At 40.8% G+C, this 27,213-nt stretch overlaps 1 protein-coding gene across 1 annotated transcript in view; it reads right to left on the reverse strand.

The window, feature by feature from the left end:
- Positions 1–27,213, reverse strand: part of LOC147193460 (homeobox protein PKNOX2-like) — a 143,113-nt gene that overhangs the window by 95,726 nt on the left and 20,174 nt on the right. The window contains exon 2 of the mRNA XM_086131237.1: positions 6,876–6,954. The gene's annotated coding sequence lies outside the window, so the exon portion shown is untranslated. The remainder of the gene's footprint in view (positions 1–6,875; positions 6,955–27,213) is intronic.

Below are 27,213 nucleotides of genomic sequence, written 5' to 3' on the forward strand. Positions count from 1 at the left end.
ATCTTGGCATGCATGTGCGCTACACTGGGGCTAGGAGGTGCTCCAGCCCCATCAGAAATCTGTCTTGCCCCTGTTTAGCACCCCTAAGCTATCTATTTGTACTGTATTTATTTTGTTAGTTAAGTTTAAAAAGTTATTAAAAAGTTCACAAGTAGCCATTCTACTCCTCTTGGGCTGCAGCTGGACCCCATGTGTGTTTGTGAGGGCAGTTTTGCACAAGGACAAAAAATTTGAATGGAAATCATGCACTGCAGGCATAATAAATAACTTAAATCCCTGCTAACTAGTGAATTTGATTTTTATTCATGTTATTTTTATTTCTGCTTTGGACAATTAAAATAATAGTTAATACAGTACAATGTATTGAAATTCATTCATCAAGATTATTTTTAATTTCCTGCATGCCAGGATTCCCTAGTTTACTCTAATCACGACTTCATTAGTTGGGTGTGTATATATGTCGTTGGGTTGGTTAAGTCTATGTCAGATCTTTTGTTGTTCCACCTGGTCATCGCCAAGTGTTGGTATTGACTGCTTTACATCTTGAGACCCACGTTGTTCATTTAACTTTATTCCTGGCTCAGCTCAATTTCTTCTTCTTCCATGTGGTTATTTGAAAATGTGTTGTTCAGAGATTTCTTTCTGTTCTTGTTTACTTAATTAAATCGTCATCTCATTTCTTCTGACCGGTTTGCTATCAGCTCTTCTGCCTCTATTTCAGCAATTATTGAAGAAAATAATTATTCATGGTCTTGCCGTTTCATATGGTTGACAATTAGTCTTCCACAATGGCTTCGAAGGTCAAGAGTGAAGTAATTTTAGAAAATCCCAATCCAAATATGTTTATGTCGGAAGCAAACTCATTAAACAAATCACATAAAATAAAGCATGAAAAAAAATTATATTTAATAAATTTGACAAAAGTAATAATTTTCCCGAAGTGAGATCCTGACGAGCGACAAACCCGGAAGTGTCACTTCACATTAATACAACAATAGGGGGGCTCACGATGGAAAGTGTACAAAGCCAGTCAGAAATCGATTTGGAAGGCGACATTTCAAACTTATCTGAGACTTTTGTGATTTTTTTTTGTTAACTCAATTTTCATAACTTTTGTCTGTCATTTATTGTTTTAGAATACCATTTGTATTCATGTTTCATGTCCGTGTTTGCGACCAGTTCTCATAGCTTTGTTACAGCTGCAGCTGTTGTTAGCCTCTATATAAATAAAGATGAATTGAATTGTATTGAGGGTGGCCCGGTAATCGAGTGGTTAGCACATCGACTTCACTGTACAGAGGTATTGGGTTCAATTCCAGCTCTGGCATTCCTGTGTGGAGTTTGCATGTTCTCCGCGTGCTTGCGTGGGTTTTCTCCGGGTCCTCCGGTTTTCTCCCACATTCAAAAAACATGCATGGCAGGCTGATTGAACACTCCAAATTGTCCCTGGTGTGTGAGTGTGAGTGTGAATGGTTGTTCATTTCTGTGTGCCCTACGATTGACTGGCATCCGGTTCAGGGTGTCCCCCGCCTACTGCCCGAAGACAGCTGGGATAGGCTCCAGCACCAACGACCCTTGTGAGGATAAAGCGGTTCGGAAAATGAATGAATGAATGAATGTACCTGTATTCCCTTTAGCATTGAACCATCTAGTGGACGCATAGCGCAACCGCAGCCACTGTTGTAGCTCATATTCAATGCACCTTATAATAATAATAAAAAAAAAAAATAATAATAATAATAATACATTTTATTTGTAAGCGCCTTTCAAAACACTCATAATGCGGTGCGCCCTATACAGTATATGAAAACAGTTTTAAAATAGGCCATTCATTGAAGGTGCGCCTAATAATCCGAAGCGCCTTTTCTTGCAGAAAATATGGTACTCTGTCTGCCCCCCCAACACAAACACTGAGTTGCATATTTTGTATTGTCCCCTCAGACACAAAGTACAACCAACTCTGCCATCACTCGACACTCTGTCTGGCCCCCCCAACACAAACACTGAGTTGCATATTTTGTATTGTCCCCTCAGACACAAAGTACAACCAACTCTGCCATCACTCGACATAGAAAGGTGGCGGACATTTTGCAATTTCATGAGCTTTACCTGTTGCAGTTAATGTATTTTCTAATTTGTGCGGCCACCACATTTATTTAAAATAAGGGCTGGCACGAGCACTTGCTTACTTTTCAGATAATGAACCCAAGTCAAGACTGCAGAAATAAAAAAATAAAAACAAAAGTCACTAAAAATAATCCACTCTCATCTCATTCTAGCATTTATTCGCATAGCTTTATTCAGTGTGTTGTAGAATTTCACCGGCTTCGCATCTGCTAGAGCCCAAAAGAGCACTGAGCGGAAAAAAACAGGAGACAGCCCACGTCAGCTTGAATATAGTGCTGCAAATTAAAGTATAGGATAACTGATCTAAAAGCTCCACAATGACACGATAGTCTAAAGGGGACAGAATGATTTCACCAAGATAAACGGCTCGGTAGATTTCAAGGACAGCTCAATTAGTGAAGTTACTCCGCTGAAGAGTTTAGTAGTAGTTTGAATGGGGAACTCTGATGGAAGACAACATTGTGTGGATCATGTAAAATTAAAAAAAATATTAAGCACATTACTCCAATAGTCTTTAATTTTAATGGTTTCAAAAACTGATAATATGATTGTAGTAACCGTCATCCCTGGAAGAGTTCAAATGGGGCTAATCTGTTTTAGGATGGAAGAGTGAACCCAATTATACTGTATTTCTGTATGTATTTTTTTATTTTGCACACACATATTTTTGTTTTTCATCCACATAACATTTGGTCAAAGTCAGATTGTCCAAAAGAAAAGACTCATTGGTATTTTATTGCTCAATTAAAATGAAATCAGTACAGGTTTTGATATGTTCTGAGCAGTGTATGTACGTCTACAATACATGCAGCATTGCAGGCACAGACCTTAGCATCGATTCATCCATCACGGTCCCTCTTTGTTCCAAAAGTGTGAAAAAAAAAAAACGGTGACAGTTTCTAAGAACATAAAAAAAAGACGTCTGAACCATCATATTTCTCTAAAAATAGAGGAAGGGGAAGAGTAAACTGTGCTTTTTGTTTGCCGAGCTAAGTGAGAATATTGGTGATTTAGCTCTCCCCCTCCATCTGTTTTGTTTTCCTTCCATCTCGGTTTTTGATGAGCTGTGTCTTCAGTCCCCCATATAAAATCCCATTAGCTCTTAATGAAGTCGGGCTCCTAGCCTCTTGGCCTCACCTCATTTAGCACGATTGTCTTGCAGCCATTAGCATCGAGGCAATTACAGCCGTACGACAAGAGTAATTGGAAATGCCAACAGGAATGCTGAGAAATGGGAATAAATAAATATAAAAAGATATTCAGACTAATAAGCTCCTATTCAAATGGCACGGAAGGAGCCGCATGTGTCTCAGTTAAATCAACATAATTACAATTAGGGCTCGTAGGGGTAAAGAGTGTTGGGGAGAGTAAAATTGATATGGATGGATTTTTACATGGAGGTAGTAAATGTGATGGAGGAAAATGTGGGCTCACACTGCGAACATAATAATGAAGAGCATAACCGTAACCTTAAACTTTTGCGAGGTCAGGGAGGAAGTGTTTTGTGATCAACGGAATATTGCCTATTTTGCATAGGATTCCACAGCCATGCGGGAATCACCGCCAATCCTTAGATATTCAATTTCTTAAGGCAGGCTATACCTGAAAGTTGATTTTTTTTTTCACAATTCTTTGAGGAGTGTCCATCTTTAACTCCTGCTTCCATCAACTCGTGTGATGTTTAAATGTAACTTGCTTTACACTGAACCATATTTATTCAATATCAATGAAAGCGAATTGTTTATTAAATGCAAAATTGGTCTGTGTTAGTCGACTGGTTAGCGTGTCGGCTTTACAGTGCAGAGGTGTGGGGTTCGACACCAGCTCTGGCCTTCCTGTGTGGAGTTTGCATGTTCTCCCCATGCCTGCGTGGGTTTTCTGCGGGTACTCCGGTTTCCTCCCACATTCCAAAAACCTGCGTGACAGTTTAATGGAACACTCTGAATTGTCCCCAGGTGTGAGTGTGAGTGCCAATGGTTGTTCGTCTATGTGTGCCCTGCGATTGGCTGGCAACCAGTTCAGGGTGTACCCCCACTACCGCCCGAAAACAGGAAGACAGGCTCGAATATGCCTTGCAAACCTTATGAGGATAGGTGGATCAGAAAGTGGATGGATGGATATCTGAACTCACGTATCAATTGAAATTGAAACAATGTTTTTTTCTAAATTCATTAAAAAATATATAGACAAAGTGGAGGTTTGCATGGTGGTTTGGACCATTTTCCAGTTTGTGTGGCCCCTATGCTAAATTAACTGCCCATTCCTGTTCTAGTCTAAACATGCCTTCGGTGTGTTCAGAGAATGACAGCAAAAATGTCAAAAGTTAAAACCGATGACTTAAAATGTCTGGGTGACTAATGCAGGCTTGCAATCGGATTGCAATGGCATCACTCATATGCACCCCGCTGCATTCAACCCCAGCAGTATCAACCAAGCTTGGCCCCCTTCCCCTACTTCATAAGCTGACTGACAGGTGGCAGAAACATGATCTCTCAAGGCCTTCCATTAAGGAAGCACCCGCGCTTTGTCGAGCATGCTGCCCACATACCAACCAATAGACAACAGCACAGTGGCCTCTGCAGCTGAGTACAATAATGATGTGGGGGGGGCTAGACTACAAAGGACCCAGGGACATGCAAAGGAGAGGGGGACAAGGGTATAACGGAGTTTTTGGCTGCTAAATAAAGTGCCAAGGCAAGAACGGAGTGTCCAGGGGCTCAAACCGGGAATGGGAGGCTGGATCCCATAATAGTCCAGGTTGGAGTCCCAAGAGGTTTGTCCACAATAGAACATCAACCGGCTGCTGTCAACAGCAGCCAAGGTCTCAGTGTTAAAGTAAAATGGCCCCACCCTTCAGATTTATCTTTTTGCACTGCTGTTCCGCTAATTCAGAAATTACTGCATGAACTATATTCTTTACTCTTTATATCAAAGAGTCTGTATTTTGTTAGTGTACTCCAATGTTAAAGCAGGTAATGGGACTAAAAGGAAGGCCTGAAGAAAGGCTTGATGATATAAATTATTTGTATTTTTATTATTATCTTTTTTTGTTTTACCCAATCCAAGGAGGAAGTTCCGCAGCGTTGGGGCTAAAAATGCAAATGCGCAGTCAGCACATGACATCAATTTGACATCAATTTGATGCTTGAAGATTGGATTTTGATGTCATATTGATGTCGAATTGATATCAAATGTTCACTGGGTAATCAGCTTTTGATTTGCACTTTGTGGAGGGGGATGGATAAAAGGCCAAGATTTGTGTAGCGGACAGTTTGCTTAGTGAAATGAGGAATAAAGCTCAGAGATGCTGGGAGAAGTGAGGTCATGAGGTGCTTTAGAAGTAATAAAAAGGATCTGATAGTTGATTCTGAATTTCACTGGAAATCGGGTTTTTGTGAGAAGTCTAGCCGCTGTATTTTGGATTAACTCTGAGCATTTGAGAAAAGACTGACTGAGGCAGGGGTAGAAGGAGTTAGTAATTCCACCAGGAAAAAGTAAATGTGTGTGTTCAAGAGCCAAAGTGGGTAAACAGGTCTTATTCTCGCACTCTTTCTTAAGTGAACAAAATAGGACTGGATAAGTGACATGATGGTCAAATGATGACCAAATTCAAATCTTCTCCAGCAGTTAACCTGGAAATCCCTTACTTGGGACCAACCCTGGGGTCTTCCTCAAGAAATGATACTTCAAATGTAGCCAAGTACCACAAATACAACAGCATATCTGTGCAAAAGCGTAAATCCAAAGATTGATCGGCCCATTTTTGTGCAAGCCTGTGTTTTTGCTCAGGAAGAAATTAATTTATATAAAATATCCCACTGAGTTGCAAAGGTTTGAGAGTATTTGCGAAATTTGCAAACAGTTTTAATGGTTGCAAAAAGTTTCACTTTTCGCATGGAATTTTTGAACATGCCCAAAAGATGATGCCGACAAGAAAAACTGACACCACATTGACATAGCCAAGCACTGAAAAAAATAATTGAACTGCAAAGTGTTTAGTTTTTAAGGGTGATCTCAAGAACACGGATAAGTTAAACCCTATTTAAGCAAAAACAAAATCTTGTAAAACAATCTTGGATAATCTGAGGAGGATGGTTTGTTTGGAGGAAGGTTGAGCATGGGGAACACTAACAAGCGGAGGGTCCGCGGACATTGGCTGCGTGAATGGACTTTCCTTTATGGAGGAACACAGAAATGGCACAGTGTAACCAGACCTCCTCTAGCCTTTAGCTAAACATTGCCATGTGTGCAGCTGCCTCATAAGCTGTCTTTTATTGTGTCTGCAGTTGACTTTTCTTTCATATTTTACAGCCGTATTAGATGTGTTTCATTGCATTAAAGTAACTCTGTGGAATTTCCAGCATTCAACTCGTCGGGGTTACATCACAGATGTTGGCGTTTGAACGCCAATGCACAAATGTCATTGTTCTTTTTATCGATGTGCTAGACGGAGAGAGACAGAGAGAGGTAGGGAAAGAGACAAAGAGACAGACATATAAAGAGATATAAAGAGAGAAAATGATAGATAGATAGATAGATAGATAGATAGATAGATAGATAGATAGATAGATAGATAGATAGATAGATAGATAGATAGATAGATAGATAGATAGCTCTTCAGTGACTCCAGGGGGCAATGTTAGTTGGGTTTTTTTTTGTTTGTTGTTTTAATCCTCATGCTTTTTGGCTCTCTCAGGTATATTTGAGGTATTGTGGGGGAAGGCATGGCAGAGAGGTTGTTTACTTACAGTTAGCTGGCCCACAGCAGCACGGCGGTTTTCACTCGTGTTTGCACAGTGGCCCAGGGTCCAACTCTTCACCAAGAGCCTGTCAACAGATCACAATGCAAAACAGATGACTGGCAAAAATAAGGATCACATGCAATCATGTATAATTTATCTTGTTTTGTTTTGTTTTATGAATACTGCTTTTGAAATCCGCCTAATGATCAGTTCGGTCTTGTGTAGCATCTGAAAGCAGAATTAATCATCACAGACTTTACTATCATTATTACCCTTAAAATCTGCATAATATGCAAATCATTTTAATCAAAGTGAGATCGATTTATTTATGAATGACTGGGGATGCTGACAATGTTAATGCAACAGTTGTCAAGGTGATTTGATGACAGACTATGATTTCCGGACAAGTTGAACTCATGTAGTTCAGTTTTAGTGAATAGTGGTTTAGAATTCTACATAGATTCTGACTCCCACTATCTGTTTTATACTTCTGTCTTGTGTGGGGTTTTTTCCTCTGTCCAACTATATTTTTCCATATATACCTATCACAACATCAATAATCAAATTGGGAGTATATAAAACTCTCCCGACATAAATATAAGATATACGTATAGTACACAGATCCTCTAATCAGCATGACCGTTCAGCCAAACAGGACAAGCTGGAAAAATAATTATTCATTGATTACAAATAAAACATAAATTTCTTGAATCTGTATCAAAATTCTATTCAAAATATCAAATGAAAAACTACTGATTGGTACCGGGAAAGACTGAAAGGGATGGACTACTGCCCTGCTGTCAGGTAATATTGCATATTTGCAAAAATAATTATTGACGTCAAATTACACATATCTGTAGATAAGTGAGACCAATTCAAATTCTCTTGAGCGACTGACTGACATGTCCTCGTGAAGCCACACAGCGCTAAAGTTGAGGTATGGCGCACATGCAAGAGATTTAAGTTCAATCATGCATTCAGGACTGGACACCTGATCTTTCGCTTAAAGCTCCCTCAAAACAGTAGGAGTATGCTCAGGTCTCACAACTGGCCTCCTACCACCAGCCTCTGACGGAATGGTGTTTATTCACTTTAAAACTGCTCGGTGGGGACGACTGTGTGTGGTAGGGTTTGCCGGTACGACCCGAAGCCCTGTGTTGATGTGTGTCTGTGTGTCAAAGGGGCTAAGAAAAAAAAAAAACTTCATCTGTTCCACGGATGAGAAAGTAGTTCGTGAAATTGGATAGAAATAAAAAATATATATTTTTGCTTGATTGTAAATAACCAAGACCAAAACAAAAAAAAGACCAACTTTTATTTTTTACAGAATCAACATTTTATACTTACATTTAAGCTAAATTACAATTGAATCTCTCTCCACAGACTTTGGTCTATGAGACGAAGTGACGTCAGAACCACTGCAGCGATTTTGCTGTCCCAGCGCAAAGGTCCAGAGTTTGAATCCAGGCGCCGGCCTTGCTGTGTGTAGTTTGCATGTTGTCCCCGTGCCTGCGTGCATTTTCTCCGGGTTTCAAAAACAGTAGCTTAATTGGACACTGTATGTCACAGGTGTCAAATTCAAGGCCCGGGGGCCAGATTAGGCCCGCCACATCATTTTATGTGGCCCGCAAAAGCAAATCATGAGTGTGGACTTGCATGATCCTTGCTAAAATATGGACCAAAATGTCAAATTGTCCTATGTAATAAATAGTGGTAAGATTTTGCAGTAACATTTTGCTACCATCTTTAGACTCACTTGGATAATAATTGAAAAAAAACTATTATAGTTGACTGTTTTCAAAACTAGTAATTTATTAGTTTGTTGTGAACAAGTAATAATGCAATGGAGGATGAAACATTTTTGGGGTTTCACTGTCATAAGACAGGGGAGGGAAGACATAGCTCTAAAGTGGCCCGCGACAAAAATGAGTTTGACATACCTGCTCTATATTGTCCCTAAGTGTGATTGAGAATATGAATGGTTATAGGCTCCAGCACACCCGTGACCCTCGTGAGGATAATTGGTTCGGATAAAGGATGGAAGTAATGATCAAATCCCATGGAAAAAACAACAAAAATAGTGACTGTTGTTTTGTATTATTTTGTCCTTTTTTTGTTAACTTTTCTTTTGATAGCGGCACGGACACCCGCAGCGGCTCCTCTTGTTTTATGTTGAGAGGGAAGAAATTTCATCTGTGCTGTACAGCACATTTGACAATAAAGTTGTATCCAATCCAATTGTAGATTGCGCTTCATCGCCAAAATGGTCTCTTGGGACTTGGGAGCTTTGGAAAAGAATGTTTCTTAGTTTTCTTTCAGCAACAAAGAAAACATTTTAGCTCCTCATAATTCCCCCACAAGCCACTTTAAGCTTAAAGGGCCCTTCCTCCTTCAGCTACCGCTCTTGTCCTGTTTGGCATCCCAGAAGAGTGTCTCTATACCAAGGCTGCCCCCCCCCACACACACACACACACACACACAAGCACACCATTCAACTCCACTCTATGACACCTTGGGGACCCGGCTGACCTTCCTGTTGACGTCAAAGTAAATCAGAGCAAGAGTCGCTGCAGCTCAAGGCTCCACCCAGGGGGCTGGAGGTCTAATCACCATGTTTGTTACAGGAGCGGCAGAGGAAACAAAACAATTCCAGAAACTGCCTCAACATATGTGCAGAGATCCATTCTATATTCAATAATGAAAAGTACTGTACCTATGAGGGGCACCTAAAAGCATTCCATTTTCTCGTGTGCCTTATAATCCGATGCGCCTTATATATGGATCACTATTCCGATTTCTTGGACGTCTTATTTTAAATATTCTGTAAAGCGCTTTTGTTACTGCCACAGCGGTTTGTAAAAACACTATATAACTAAAGCTGGACTGTATTGTATTCTCTGGAGGGTAGCTCCATCTAGTGGATGTGAAACGTAACCGTAGCCACTATCGTAGCTTCTATTCTATGTGCCTTACAATGCACATATTTATGAAAACTGTTTTAAAATAGGCCATTCATTGATTGTGCGCCTTATACACCGAACCGCCTTCATAGTACGGAAAATACGGTGATTTAAATGTGTCAAATTCAGTTATTCAGTCATTTTAGCCCAAAGAAAGGATGGGCATTCCAGTGTTGCACATAGATACTGGAAGACATCAACAATATCATCCATCCATCCATCCATTTTCTGAACCGCTTGATCCTCACTAGGGTCGCGGGGGGTGCTGGAGCCTATCCCAGCCGTCTTCGGGCAGTAGGCGGGGGACACCCTGAATCAGTTGCCAGCCAATCGCAGGGCACACAGAGACGAACAACCATCCACGCCCACACTCACACCTAGGGACAATTTAGAGCGTCCAATCAGCCTGCCATGCATGTTTTTTTTTGGAATGTGGGAGGAAACCGGAGTACCCGGAGAAAACCCACGCAGGCCCGGGGAGAACATGCAAACTCCACACAGGGAGGCCGGAGCTGGAATCGAACCCGGTACCTCTGCACTGTGAAGCCGACGTGCTAACCACTGGACTACCGGGCCGCCCTCAACAATATCAATGAAACCTTATTGTTCCATTCCAGTTCCTAGTGTTGCATTCATAATATTATGAATTGTCACAAAGGACAACATGAAGCCTCCGCAAAAGTAGATTTGACAAACAGCGAGTTACATTTGTTGAAAGTTGATACAAGCAAATGAAAACTTGGCCAGGTAACCATGTTTCTCCAGTAACCTTAAAATATACGATTAGCTGGGTTGTTGCATTGTCTTTACAATCAATGATTAAATAGTTAAAAATTGTCACTGCCAGAGAAGGAAAAAAAAATCTGTTCTGTTTTAACCTGGAGTCTTTCTTTGTGACCTTGTTTGCATTATTATACATAACAAACACATATTTAAGTTTCAAGATGATCAGTTAGAAATAACAAAAAGAAGAGTTCAAACGAGCAAGCAAGCAAGCATGTGTACCTACCATTTCAACCTTACACCTCACATACAGTATCTCAAGCATCCAAGTTAAAAAAAAAAAAAAATCTGACCAAAATTGTTGTTGAGAACATTTCGAAATTGATCTTGTTCTTCTCTATCCCTGTAGGTGGTCTTTACACACATCAATAAGTATTTGCTAAATGCTAAACAGAGAAGCCATTTCTTTTTTTATTTTATATTTTTTAGAAAGATGAATTAAAAAATAAATGTTGGATCTACTATCAGGATTTAAATAACCAAAATATACAGTGGCTCTAAAAGGTCTACACACCTGCGTTTAAATACGTTTTTTTCTGATACATATCTGTGATTTGCCTTTTTTCTGCTAAATTAAACATTTAAACATTTATTGTAAATGATCATCCTCCAGCAGCGGTGATTCAAATGTATTTATTTATGTCAGGGATTGTATGAGAAGCCCAGGATCTGAATGTTTTTTATCAGTGAGCACAACATCCACAACATGGTCAACCATCTCGACAAGTTTCTCAATTTAAAAGTGACATGACATTTTTAATAGGTGATTCTAATTCATGCATTTTAGTTTACTGATTACAGACATTTTTACCTTTTTATGGATGTCTAATGAATTCCATCCCTCATAGTAGTTGTTCACTATGCATGCTTGACTTTACTTTGTGAATAAGTGGCACAAAAGTCATTCAACTTTTTTCTTGCTTTCACTTTGCGTGCTTTCATCGGAAGGCTCTCGATGAGAATGGCAGTGTCCAGATGGATGTCTTTAAGATTCCATCATCTTCCACAGTTCAATTTTTGGGGGTCAAGGTGGAAAACGCGGCCCAAAAGACAGTTTTCCCACATTGTCTACGCAGCTATAGCCCCCAGCTGTTCAAGGACTTCCATAACAACAGCTGCATAGAGGTTTAGTGGTTCATGTTGCTATGACAACAGCAGGATCAATTGGCATGCACAGACTCGGTGCTAATAGTGAGAGTGACATTATGCCAAAATTCCACCTCAATAAAGCGATCCGTTTTTGTTTTTTTTGACTGCTTTGAGATTCAGAAAGAGGCAAATTTGTTCCCTTTTCATAATAAAACAAGTAAGCCATGCTACAAAATTCACAAAAATAGCAAATGCATGTTGTCAACTAAGGCGGCCCGGTAGTCCAGTGGTTAGCACGTCGGCTTCACAGTGCAGAGGTACTGGGTTCAATTCCAGCTCCGGCCTCCCTGTGTGGAGTTTGCATGTTCTCCCCGGGCCTGCGTGGGTTTTCTCCGGGTGCTCCGGTTTCCTCCCACATTCCAAAAACATGCATGGCAGGCTGATTGGACGCTCTAAATTGTCCCTAGGTGTGAGTGTGGGCGTGAATGGTTGTTCGTCTCTGTGTGCCCTGCGATTGGCTGGCAACTGATTCAGGGTGTCCCCGCCTACTGCCCGAAGACGGCTGGGATAGGCTCCAGCACCCCCCGCGACCCTAGTGAGGATCAAGCGGTTCGGAAAATGGATGGATGGATGGATGTTGTCAACTAACAAACCAAACGCAAATCTCAAACCCTTTACTGTAATTTAAGACTTACAATGTACAGAAGCTCATACAATAGATGTCACGCCCGGCTGGATGTTGAGGAAGAAAATGCGACCAAGTTTGCTACCCACTTTTTTTTTAAACACATAAGAGTAGTTTGTGTCTATTTTACTGTATGTTGTCTGCCATGCATCAACCCGTGAAGGCAAAGTGACTCAAACAATGGCTTTGAGCTGGTAGTCCCACAGGCGTAACCAGAGCCGGTGCAGCATCGCCATGGGGATAAGTCCCAACATTTAACGAGCCTGCAACTGATAAGGACAGCTGTGCCAGACAAAACAAGTCACAAACTCACAGTTGTCTTGTAAATTTCCAGCTTCGGCTTGTGATACCCTGACTGGAGGTCTCTAAAATATTGTGGAATTGATGGACTAATTAATGCCTGATATTTGACAATGATTCAACTGTGTATATCCATCTATATGTGGGATGGGATGGAGGTAAGTTTTAATCTATTTGTTGCCATTTTTTTTTTATCTCTGTCAGGCACTTTGTGCTGCATTTCCAATGTATGAAAAGTGTTCAAAATAAAATTTGTATTTGATTTGATGACTCTGAGCTCATGCTGTCATGTTTCCCGATGGGACCAGTTACTGTGTGTCATGTTTTTTTGTCCTCGTGTATGATAATGGGTATATTTCCATGTAACTTCACAAATGCATTACAACTAAGCTGGGTAAAAAAAAAAAAAAAGTGTTTATACAGAATTGTCCATGAACCGAGAGCAATGCTGGGCTCCTCAAAGACATTCCTCTTCCCGTATGTCTGTTCACTTACACAAAGGTAAATAACATAACATGACTGAGGTGAGTCTGAGGAAGCTTGACTGATCAGTACGACATACAGTATAGGTTTGAATGTGAGTCAGATTTTTAATCAAAATTTAATGTCAACTTTGTGATTGACGAGTGATCTGGTGTACCCTGCAAAAAAGCACAATAGTGGTCATGATACTGAATTCCTCCGTCCATTCTATTGTTGTACTGAGAACTTACATCAAATAAGCCAATATTTTCTCATTACTCTGTATTGTTATGCCGCAGCTCACTTAATTATAATTACTTATAATAACAAAAGAATCTCCCCCAAAGCATGATGTGAAATGCGGAACGTGAAAGAAGCCGAATGAGTAACAGGAGAACGAAATAAAAGAGAAGGAATTCTGGTTCTTGCCGCAAAGACCAACTTAACAGACGGCATCCTGCTGAGACTGTCTTGCGATTCGTGGAAAAACAGAGCAGTCAGAATGTCTCAGTTGAAACCGTTTCTTGTTCCAGACAACATCAGTCGTCTTATGTTCTAGATATAATAATACCAATAATGACTCACTAATCTGCACCTAAGAGAAGGCCTTTTCGACAGTAAGTTCTAACTTTGCCTTAAAACTGTAAACAAAGGACAAAAATAATGAGTGAATCCATAAACTCAACTCAACTGTATTTATAGAGCACGTTCAAACAGCCATCGCTGCATACAAAGTGCTGTACATGGAGCAATTAACATATACAACAAACAGTAAAGCAAATCAGTAAAAAAGACGGTAGAAAGCACCGAACAGCAAAACCAAGAACAAATCTAAGTCATGCTGAGCCAAATGCCAAAGAATACAAGTGAGTTTTGAGGCATTAAATATGAAATTATACAGTATACTGGATAGTCTGAGACAAAAAAAAATATAAAATCCATGATTATTTTTGACTGTGCAATCAGAGAAGATGCAGCAAAAACAAATTTATTGACTCTGATTACTCCAGAACTATTTCATGACTTTATGAAAAAAAAAAAAGATTGTGAAGAGAATAATCCAAGAATTTAAGTTTCTGTCAGTTCAGTTGCTGTCTTCCTGGGATTCAATTATGGTAAGGTGTTTGTACAGAGGGCAGCACAGTTAAGTAATGGATAGCACATCTGATTCCCAAATCCAGAGGTCATGGTTTTGAATCTCACACTCTCTTCTACTGATCTTGCAAGTTCTCTCTGTGGGTCTCTGTGTTTTCTAGTTTCCTTCTCTACTTGTCAAACATGTGTGTTATGATGACTGAAAATTCTGAATGTCGTTGCTTGTCCATACAAGTTCCCCGCGATTGACTGGTGCCTAGTCCAGGTTATGTACATCCTCTCACAAAAATGTCTTCCGAAGTTCAATGCGCATCTCTGCTGATGTGCACTGCCTCCACTAACAACACAGGGATGAGAGTGGCTAGTGATGAAAAAAATCTGAAAATCAGCCGGGAGCCTGGGGGCCAGGGGCAACGCCCCCGGAAGCTAATAGGTTTTAGAGATTTTAAAGCCTTAAAACCATTAATTTTATCAACAAAATTTTACAATTTTTGTTGAAATACCATTCCCTTGTAGCGACGTCACTCGAGCGAAGCGCGACTCAGCAGTCAATAATCCACTGCTCTCTGCTGTGTGTGCGTCAGCGCGGACGTGTACGCACGCGCGCGTCTTTTGGCTCCACCAATCAGCACTGACGCAACGGACTTTACGCATCAAAAAGCTTTGATCTACGACACAAGCTAATATAGCCTAGCCACAACAACAGCATAGCTAGTTTAGTTGAGACGACACGACGCTCGAGGTCGGACGGACACGCTCTCTTTCATAATCTGTATGTTTTTCCTTTTCCTCTGTCTGTCCAAAAATATATTTTTCTACAAACAATAGCTGTCTTGTCCATGACGTCTTTTTTCGTTCCACCGGGGTTTAGCCAATGTGTTTATAAAAAGACCAACATCTCTTTACCGTTTTTGCTTACAAAACTGGCACTTGAAACTAAACATGCTAAAGATGAAGTGTATTCAATGTATGTACAACTTGAAACTTTCACAGAAAAAAATCCCAGGATTGTTCACTATTCTTTCAAGTGAAAATTTGACATAGGCCTTTGTGCAATTTTGCTTATGCATTCCTGGTGAGCACCAACATGTAACTTCAAATTTACTGCTCAAAATCAAAATTAAAAAATGAAACACATTCCCTGCCATATTTAAGATTTGTTCATTACTTGTATTCATAAAATGTTGTGTAAATGTGATCAAAACCTGTTGATTCTTTCCTCATACAGTGATAGTCAAGTCCCAAACTGTTTACTATATTACTATATACGGGTTATGAATGCATTTTCCGTATAGAATGACATTGTCACACACTGTACACAGAGCTTTATCAGCGACATCGAGCTTTTTCACAAAATCCGACAAAAGCACAGACAATGGTTTATCTTTACTGGTTCCTGGGGACACCATCAGCTTTCTATCCAACCAGTCCTATCAAAACGTGTTTTTCAGATCCACATCTATCTGACGCACGTTAGCTTCGTCACGAGTCTCGATAACATTCGCCATTTGTTTAATATAGACGACATACATGAGTAATTTCAATGTACTACATCCCTCGTGCAAAACCATTCGGAATTTACGGAAAAGGGGCTTAGGAAGGCGAAAACGGATTGGTTGTGATTCCGTTGTTTCCGGTAACACGACCGACCGAGAATTTCTACGTCGAAAAAAAACTTTACGGTCGGCATTTTTTTTTTCAAACAACCCTCTACATTTTTGTGTAGAGGGTTTACATTGGTGCAAACTCTTGCGATATTCAAGTTGAGCGCGTGCGTCGTTTGCCCTGTCGTCTGTCAACAACATTGAAACATGGCGGCGGCTGCGATCTGCGACGACGGTTTAAACCGCGTTCTCTGTGTTACAGTTGCATGCTCGCACCGTAATGTTAAGAAAGTAGCATCCATTGATGTATCGAAAAAAATCTGCGAACTATTTGATGAACACCACGGGCCGAGTAAACAGCGGGGAGAAAACTAAATAGGTGGCGGCGGCGCCGGCCGCGGAGCGGCGGGTTCAATGTCTTCTTGTTTTATGTTTTATGGTTATTTTGTTTAAATGGAAAAAAAAAGATGAAAAAGATGAAAAAAAAACTTTGTCCGACCTACCGACCCTATGCTGAAATTTCATGTTACCGGAAACACACTACTTTTTTTTCTACGCCTAAGACATTGGTTTTAGCCCATATACGAAGTAACAACAAACTAACGCTTCGAGAGAAAAAATGGTATTCAAAATGGATGCTTGCAAACTTTATTTGTAAACGCCGAAGACAAGTAAGTCCGGCAGCCCAGAAATAATACCAGACCCCCCCTCCCCCATTTTTTCTCAACGGATTTGGAACACTATAAAAAAGGTCTATTTTGACTGGAAAAAAGCAGAATTCCACCAAAAAGCGCAAAAATCTCATCCCTGCAACATGACTGGAAACAGTGGCGCTTGTTTACAAATATACTCGATGTTGCCAAATGGGTGACCTTTCCGCAATGTTTTAGCAACTTTTCAACCCCTCTAGCGACTGTTTTTCAAGAGGATGACTCACGTCTTTAATTCCAGTTAAGAAATACATATTAGTGGAACTCAAGGGGGCGGCCCAGTGGTGGACTGGTTAGCGCGTCGGCCACACAATGCAGAGGTGCAGGGTTCGATTCCGGCTCCGGCCTCCCTGTCTGGAGTTTGCATGTTCTCCCCGTGCCTATTTGGGTTGACTTCGGGTACTCCGGTTTCCTCTCACATTCCAAAAACATGCGTGGCAGGTTCATGGAACACTTTAAATCAGGGGTGTCAAACTCATTTCACATTGTGGGCCACATACGGCCTCGGTAGATGTCAAGTGGGCCGGACCATTACAATTATAACATATTCTGCTATAAATAACGAAAATAATGTCTTTCCTTTGTTTTGGTCGAAAGAAGCACAAGAACATTAGGTAAATGTTGAAATTTAATGAACATATATTTTACAAAACATTTCACGAAGCACCTTAGATTTCCTTAGACAAATGTGCAATTTACTTTTTTCATTCACATATATGCATTGCAACTGATCCCACTGAATGTACAAAGGCACAAAACTTTCACAATTGGTATTGAAAAATATAGTAATGCATTTTAAGATTAAACAAGATTTATAAAGAAAGGGATTTCGAAACCATTTACACATTCATTCATTCATCTTCCAAACCGCTTGATCCTCACTAGGGTCGCAGGGGGTGCTGGAGCCTTTCCCAGCTGTCTCCGGAGGACACCCTGAATCGGTTGCCAGCCAATTGCAGGGCACACAGAGACGAACAACCATCCATGCTCACACTCACACCTAGGGACAATTTAGAGTGTTCAATCAGCCTGCCATGCATGTCTTTTGGAATGTGGGAGAAAACCGGAGCACCCGGAGAAAACTCACGCCTGCCCGGGGAGAACATGCAAACTCCACACAGGGAGGCCGGAGCTGGAATCGAACCTCTGCACTGTGAAGCCATCGTGCTAACCACTGGACTACCGGGCCGCCCCCATTTACACATGTGCATATGAAATCTAAATTTAATCCCTGCCTCCACCAAACAAACTAAGAAGAGTGCTATTAAATGTGTAAAGAATAAAGTATTCACGTGTCCGAGAAAGGTCTGCTGTGTTGGGTCTGTCTTGGTGACAGACTGAGACTGCTATTGTCTTCTTCTCTGATCAAAACAATTTGTCTTCTACTCTGATCAAAACAGTGTGCCCCCTAGCGAATACTCTACGAATAGCACTTTATTAAACATTCATTCCGTGTCTTTTATGCATTCTTTCACTTTTAAATGATCCTGCGGGCCTGATCGAACCTCCTTGGGGGCTGGATACGGCCCGTGGGCTGTAGGTTTGACACCCCTGCTCTAAATCGTCCCTAGGTGGGAGTGTGAGCGCGGATGGTTGTTTGTCTATTTGTGCCCTGCGATTGGCTGGTAACCGATTCAGGGTGAACCTACTGCCCGAAGACAGGTGGGATCGTCTCCAGCATGCCCCGCGATCCTCATGAGGATAAAGCGGATCTGATAATGGATGGATGGAACTCAAGGGCAGAAACCAATGATGGAGTTAATTGCGGAGTCGACATTTTTGACCGAAGGTACCTCCAAGCCACAAATATTTTGCCGAGTTGGCTTTGCTTCACCTTTATAACTATGAGAAAGGACCACGAGAGCGCTGGAGGGGGTGTGACAACAGACATATGGACAAAGAGCCATTCAGCTTGGTGTATGATATGATATTGCTGAACAATTAAATAGTTAATTTATTAAAAATCTTGTTTATATACACATTTTGAGAAAAGTGATATTTTTCCCAAGAGCAAATATTTAATTTCATATTATCTGTATAGAAAAAAACAGTTGTGTAAATATTATAAAACAAAATTACTTCTATTATTTCTGTAAAAGTTGATGCTGAGGCGGCATATGTTTAAAGAAAATCCCACAAGGGAAAAAAAGCAAAATGTGACGAAACCAATGAATTCATGTTGTTAAAGTGTTGACCAGGATAAAATGTATGGTTGCAGGCCTGAGTAACTATTTATTTATTTATTTTGAATAATCGAAATGGATCCATTGTGTTTTGGAAAAACGTGTGAGTAAAAATGTTCATTTCAAATTCTAACTCGCATTGTATGAATTATTTGCCTGTGACAGAAAGCAAAAGCCAGTGAGTGAGGCTGTCACACAACAAGGACTGCTCACAAGTTAGTCATTACAGGCGGAAAAAGTCCTGTCAATGTCTTTAGCGTACTTTCAAACACTTGCAAAGCTGTCAAAACAAATCAGGAAGACGTTTTCTGCCATCTGTGGCCTATGAATGCGAATGCTAAAAATTAACTTTTGTACTGGACACATTTTGCACTCAACGCTGCTCTTGTTTATGCTTCTATTTACTTTTTTAAATTTCCATTGAGCAGGCCAAACAATGAGATTTCGCTTCATGCATCAAGATCAGATTCACTGATATCACTCAATGTATAATGTGCATATGTTTTATTGGTGAGCCAGGAATTAAGGCAAGGAGAAAGGTTCAGTGATTAGTGCAGAAAGATTTTTTTTTAATTAACAGAGATGGGTATTCCGTACCTAGGATGGAATCGTACGTCCGTCTGGGACGACGGAGGATGATAAGTTTTTTTAAAAGGGACGAACTAAGCAAGGACGGAAGTGGGTTTTCGTCCGTCACTTTAATCGTGCCTAACCGAATTCGGTACCTACGGACACCCATTTCACTCATGACTGACAGAGACACACCCAGCCTGTTTTACGTGTGTAATCCGCCAACACCCTCATTCAGATTTAATGTGATGCCCCGCTTTTCTTGTGTGTATTCAAAGTGTTTTTATGTGGAAGGGAGTGATTTTATTTTGCTTCAAGCAGACAAGAGGAGCAGCGCAAGACATGGCAAGTGTTTTATATTTTATGGATTGGATTGGATTGGATACAACTTTATTGTCAAATGTGCTGTGGATGATGCGTTTTTCTCGTGAAGTGGCATAAGCTTTGTAGTGAGCGCCTCTATGAAGAGGAAAACACACAAAAACCCCAAATACTTAGTTGATAACGTTTATATTTTCAGAGGTTGATGTGAGCATAAGTAAAGATGTCAACATCAATTTTGGTGACAGTTGATCACAGTTTTGGCACATTAGGCGTTGTTTGGATTCCTACATTACGGGTTTAGACTGTCATGGTGTGTCACTGTACAGCAAGTGACGAGGGACACATTACATTGGTGTCGGAAACTAAAGAGCCATTTGAACCGTTGAATACAAGATACCATCGGAGCCATAAACTCTTGGGAAATCTTAAATGAAGTTACATATTCTTTTCCTTTTTTCTTTGTCTATCATGTAGCAGACAATTCTTGAACCGGGTCAAAATGATATGTCAGCCTATCCGCCATATGGTATGTGGCTTACAGGTAAATCTTAATATTAATAAATTATGCAAATAATTTCGGAAAATTGATTGAGGATAACAATGCAATCTAAACCAATAATTCTACATTAATATGGTGAGTTTTTGCTTGTTGATACATCTCCAAGGAGGAATCATCAATTTGCTTCACTTTGCCACGTCCAATGCAGCTGTGGCGTCGATGTACTCAAGAAGGCCTCTTTGTTCATGTAATATAAATGTTGTCGATGATAGTACTTGCAATTGTCGCAAAAGATGCCATTCAAGATGGGATCGGCAGTGCTACACGAATATATGGAGCAAAGTGCTGTCTGTTGGGTCTTAATTTGCCCCCACCCAATGCATTTCATATGGCACCCTTGAGGCTCGGCTCTGGTGACGGGTCTGTCTCTGCCGTAACCTCTCTCACACGGCGTCATGCGCAGATGCTTTTTTTTTTTCCGTTCTTGGAGGTGGAGGGGGGGGGGGGGCACTGGTGAAAGGCAAGGACGGTAAGCGACAAGGACGGAGGATGATTATTATATGAATAAGGACAGAGGGACAATGACGGGAGGGTATCCACATCACGAACGGTGGATGGACTGGCAAAATAGAGCAAGGTGCCCATATCAGAAAATGTAATCTTATTTATTTTCTGTAATTCATGGGAAATAAAGCATTGAAGTTCCAACTTGAAAAAAACCCCCACAAGAACACAGAAGTGCACAGAAATCTGCCCGCCAAGGACAAAGTGCTATCCATTCATCCATTAGCCTCATGTGGGACACAAATGAGCATGTGGCTATCCCAGCTGATTTGAGCCGAGAAGCGGGGCACACCCTGGACTAGTCACAGAGCACATACAAGCATTCACATCAAACGAATTTAGAGGCATTTGTGGACCTAATACATATTTTGCGAATGTGTGAGGAAGCCAGACTCCCTGGAGATAACCCATTCGAGCATGGGGAAAACATGCAAAATCCACAGAAGATGGCCGCAGAGATTTGAAGCGCGAGCTGGAAAACTCTGAGGCAGGTGTGCTATTAACTTGACCAAAGTGGTTCTGAACAAGTTGCTAATAAAGTTAATTCTTAAGTCCATGTCTGTTCATGTTTGACATAAAAAAATAATTATTTTGAATTTCCCCACTATAGATTATAAAGCATTAGATTCTTCTTTACTTCAAATACTGTGTGCATAGTTCCTTAACAAACATGAAATGCATAGAAAAGTTTTTTTTTCCCAAATCAGTGTTTTTGTTTTTGTTTGTTTGTTTTTTAATTAACATTTTACACAGTGTCAGAACTGGAATTGGGGGTTGTAATAATTAACAAACTGTGTGTGAAAATGAATACAGTTCATGTAGCTTCCCATCTCTTTTAATCTCAAATTAAAGCGCTTAGACAGAAAATGTGATGTTCAAGTATCACCGTGGAGCACGTGAGCATGGATTTATCTTCGGCGGTGGCTTGACCCTGCAGTCTCTCCCTTCTAAATATTTCCCTTTAAAGCTACGTAAACAATCCAAATGGCAGCCCACACTATCAGATTTCCAACTTCCATTTGCACCACACTGACACCGTAGTAGAGTCGGGGGAGACAAGTATGTGATTCCCACACCAGTATTGAGACCTTCTCTAGAGTTGAAGCGGTTTATGGGAGGGGAAGTTTGTGTTCTTGTCACATTGCACACCTCCAAGCTGCTGTATTTACCCATGTGCTGCCTTGGCAGCTGTTTATAACTCATTTTAGCACAGTGCTGTCATCACTCTTGGGCAATGAACCTTTATGAAGTTACACAGTAAGTGGGTGGTGTGCGTGGGATTCGAGCTGCCATCTATCTGATCTTTAATTCAATAGTTTATTAGTTTATGATAATTAAACTCTTCCACGTGTATGTTAAGAATTCCATTGAGACGCTCTACCCGACAAACAGCTAATATTTTTTTTAATGTGGTGTGTATGAATGACAAATGACAGCAATGTATTTTTTTGAATGACAACAAAATGGCTTCTAGAGCTTCTGACAATCTAGTGAAGTAACCAACATCGAAACAATCTTTGAAAAACAGGCACATGCCTAACTTGACTGGAAAGCACAAAATGATGAGAACAACATCCTACATCATTATAACAGCACCAAGCCAATGTCACTTAAATTAACAAATAAAGCTACCTTGTCTTGCCTATTTGTTCCATTTGCATGCGGTAAAGTTTTTCACTTGAGTGACAATGTTGGAAATGTCATCGTGATTTGGACACTTAGAGAGCACCTTGGTATTTCAGAGTTAAATTCATCAGCATTTAAACTTTCAACGGGCGCCTTTTCCCAGTCTGTCATTTGGCTCCGTTATGTACTTCTGCCGGAAAGAAGTGTTTGGTTCAATTTAACTTGCATAGACTATTTAGGAAAATGAATAAAAATGATATATGCAATTTATCGAATTAATTGGTCTGAACTGGTCTGCTGCCTCCTCATCCCGAGCTTAGTCCCCTTCCTTTGTGTGTGTGTGTGTGTGTGTGTGTGTGTGTGTGTGTGTGTGTGTGTGTGTGTGCGTACATGTGTGCGTGCGTGTGTGTCAGCAGCTGCACTTTGTCCAACTAATTAGCAGCTGCCCGTCTAAGGCCGGTCTTGGGCTCCACCACCAGATCGTCAACACTATATGACGTTTGTTGCATCCGGTCATTAAGAATATTCCTATTTTCAATTCTTGAAACTTATCCTGCTGTGTCTGTAATTCTTATCCCCAGCCTGCCTCCTGTTCTCATACCCTACACATCTGCTTCAAATTCTGCTTCCTGCCATCTTGAATTCTGCACCCAGAATATATGCCTGACCAGAAACCGTTCCCACCACGACCAATACCTACTGTGTTCTGTATCTATAAAGGAGTACGCATCTCAATCTGCCCTTCATCTCTCGTCTTTGCACTTGCATTACTTCTCACCAGCAAAGCATTAACCGTATGATCTGGCCAACGTGGAACCACCATATCAGGACTCCGTTCCCAGACTAGGGCTGGACAAGGCAAACTTTTGAAACAGAACGAGGAGACACTGAGGCACTCACTGCCATTCAAAATCAACACTTTCTTTGCATACTCTTGGAAATTCCGTGTCGACACTCACCTCTACCCCCGTACAAAACCTTCTCTGTCTATTAAAGGAACCGTTTTTATCAGCGCCGGTTCTTGAATTGAATTGAATACAACTTTATTGTCAAGTATTTTATTTTTTCTTTATCATCGGGCCCTGCCATGTGTTTTTACTGGAGTGCTTGCAAGTGTTCAGTCAACATCCTTCATCATATTCGACGAACCAAGCAAAAAAAGTCTTGCCTTATTGGCTCCGTTCAAGGTTCTGAGCAATTTTAGGCCACAGCAGAGGGAGAGACACAGTACCTGGTTTCTGCATCAGATATTGTCCTCATGGAGGAGAAGAGAGAGATTTTTTTTTATCACCCGCTCCATGGGAGGGAGACAGCTAAGTGTCTCATGTAGCTTGGCCGAGGCACTCAGTGTGACAGAATTATCTCGAACTTCAACAATGCCAGCAGCCAAGAGTCAATTTAGTGACAAAGTGCTCCAAAGAGTTTTTCTCCCCACTGGGCTTTAAATGACTCCATCAAATTGAAGTTGTCTTACAAAGACGAGTCAGCAAGTTCCGATCAATTAATTAATCTCACTATTAAACTTCATTGCCATCTCCATGAGCATCAGATCGAGCATCATTTTAAAAGAAAAACAGACTCGGCCTATCCCTCCACTTTCTCAAGAACATGTACGTTCAAAGTCTCCTTTCTAGTGCGAGACTGTCACAACTCTGCCCCACAATGCCGCAAACAAATGGAGCTAAGAGTTGCTCATCTGTCAGTCGGGGAACAGCAGCGCAGGCACAATTCAAATCTGTTTTATTGTAGAGAAAGCAGCCATTACATTGACAGTTGCCCCAAACAGACGGTATAAAGCAGGATCACTGATAATGAAGGCGATATTCGTGAGCCGTACATCTCGTTGCTCCACTCTCAGCTTTCAACATTCTGCAACCCTCTGTTGTAAATACTGTCATTACCTCTCTCTGCTCTTGTAGAGTCCAGGGCTGACAAGAACATAATCGATCGTCGTGTGGTGAAACAAATGGAGATTGCCCTGAGACCTTTAACAACCCCTGTTGATGCCAAGGCCCTGAATGGACTTTTGCTTTCTCACATTGATCAACAGATGGTACCAGTTTCTCTTATTCGCTCAGGTAAGAATCAATCATGTCAAGGCAATTAAAAAAATAAAAAACATCGGCAGATGGATTGGAATATCAATCCATTGATTTTCCGATCTGCTTTATCCTCACAAGGGTTGCGGGGGTTGCTGGTGCCTAACCCAGCTGTCTTCGGGCAGTAGGTGGGGGACACCACGAACCGGTTGCCAGCCAATCGCAGGGCACATACTGACAAACAATCATCCACGCTCACACTTATACCTAGGGACAATTTAGTGTGTTCCATTAACCTGCCATGCATGTTTTTGGAACGTGGGAGGAAACCGGAGGACCCGGAGAAAACCCGCAAGGAGAACATGCAAACTCCACACAGGAAGGCTGGAGCCGAAATCGAAACCTGCACCTCTGCACTGTGAGGTGGATTGGAATATGCCAACTCAAATGAAAAACTTGAAATAAAAACAAACGTGTTGGCTGAGCCGTATTTTACACATCTGGGCTTGCGCACCTTTCATTGACAGATTCTACCCTCCAGACCTCTAACGCATCCACCATGCATAACTTGGCAATTTGTGCAAACCACCAAAGGCATGATTCACTGAAGTACGAGGCTGGCTGCAAATCAAGGAGCATGGAGTTTTCTAGAGACTTGTGAATGTGATTGAAATCCATTGAAAATTTTTGGACACTTTAATTACAAAAGTAACGTACATAGCCAAAGCTTCATCAGCCAGTCGAGATGGGCGTGCAGCTCCAGCGAACACACTCATACTTTGAAAAAGAGCATGTTTTTTGGAAGAGCATTTGCCGACTTCTAAAAGTCTATTTTTTAGCAAACTAATGTTTCAGATCCTGACAATTGTAAAGATCAGACAAAAAAATGATGAAATGCCATTTTTAAAACGGTGATTTGATTTATTAAGGGGGAAAAAAAATATTCAAAACTACCTGACCCTGTGAGAAAAAGTACTAGAACCCCTTATTAATTCATGAATCTACTGTGGTAATGAGATTTTTTTTCAGTTCATTTTCATTGACCACACTCAAGCCTGATGATCGTATTGGCCCAAATATAAGACGGTGTTTTTTGCATTGAAATAAGACTGAAAAAGTGGGGGTTGTCTTATATTCGGGGTCTAGATATTATACCCATTCACGACACTAGATGGCGCCAGATATCATTGAAGCGAATGCTGAACTTGACTCCTCAGGCCAAAGTGAACCCCTGTCACCTAAGAATAAGAATAAAAATAAAAATAGCGGTAGCACGAAGAAGAAAAATAAAAAATAGCGGTAAGAAAGAAAAGAGAAGAAAATAATAGAAGTGATAACAGAAAATGGAGAAACATAGCGACAATCTGGAGAAAAGTGGGTCGAAGATCGGCCAGGTTAACCGGCAGCTGAGGAGAAGTTATGTCGTTTACATTTCAAAAACCAGAAGCCATTCATTTACGAATGTGATTGCACTTCAGTTTACATATTTAAATGTTCAGATATTAAGATTTGAATGAGGCAAAATAACATGCTTTTTCTCTCAAATATATTGTTATAATCATTTGTTTCAGATGTACTGTAATTATTTTCTGTATAAAATTTAATTTGTTGTTCAAAAAGTCTTTTTTCAAACTTGAGTTTTGAAAAAGAGGGGGTCATCTTATAATCAGGGCCGTCTTACTGTATATTCGGGCCAATAAGTTACTTCCCGACCTGTTCAATGAAGTAATCACCAAAATAGAACATGCCTGACAAAATAACGTCAGCCAAAAGATCTCAAAAAGCTGGAACAAAATTTCACAATTCAAATAAATTCAAGAACAAATGAGAAACAAAGTAGGTTACATCAATTAGTCTGCAACGGGTGACAAAGTCATTCCTAAAGCTTTCGGACTCAACGAATCACTATTATCCACAAATTGAGAAAGGAGCATGGAACAGTGGTGAACTATTCCAGGAATGGCCAGTCAACAGAAATTACCCCAACGGTAACAGTGAAGACTCATCCAGGAGGTCACAAAGGAACCCAGGACAATGTCTAAAGACCTGCTGGCTTCCTTCGCTTCAGTTAAGGTCAATGTTCATGACTCAGCAATGAGGTATGTGCGTTCTGCATCACGGCAACCATTGAAAACAAATCAGCAAATCAATTTCTGTGGGGCGGCATAGCTCAGTGGTCGTCTCCTAACGCAAAGGTTGTGGGTTTGATCCCCAGCCCTCGTGACCATGCCAGAGTGATGAGCGAGATGGTGAAACCCCAACTACTCCTGATCCTGCCTCATCAGCAGGTGAATGAGGAATCAGTGTTGAAGCGCTTTGAGTGCCTTGTAGGTGGAAAAGTGAAAGCCTATTCACCAAAGCCCATTCTGAATGAATAAAAAAAGCATTTGGAGTGGTATTGTCAAAGTCTAGATTGTATTCAATTGAAATGCTGTGACACAAGGGCGTTCATGTTCGAAAACCCTATCATGATGCCGAATAAAATCCATTCTGCAAGGAAGAGTGTGCCAAAATATCTCCGCAGAGAGGTGAAAAACACATTGCCATTTTTACAAAATGCTTGATTTTGGTTGTTGCTGCTTAGAGTGGCCCAACCAATCATTACGTTTTTACGTCATTACGGGGCGATCACTTTTCCCACATTGGGCATTCTATATTTGGATTTCTTTTTCTCCCTTCATAAACTCCTTCATTTCAAAACTACATTTTGTGTTTTCGAAAGGTAGAGTGCCCTCTCCGGGTCGGGGAGGAGATCTTGCCCCAAGTGGAGGAGTTTAAGTATCTTGGGGTCTTGTTCACGAGTGAGGGCAGCAGGGAGCGGGCGATCGACAGGCAGATCGGTGCAGCGTCT

Source organism: Hippocampus guttulatus, chromosome 15 (genome assembly GCF_054856545.1).
Source record: "Hippocampus guttulatus isolate MCC_2025c chromosome 15, RoL_Hgut_1.0, whole genome shotgun sequence".
NCBI lineage: Eukaryota > Metazoa > Chordata > Actinopteri > Syngnathiformes > Syngnathidae > Hippocampus > Hippocampus guttulatus.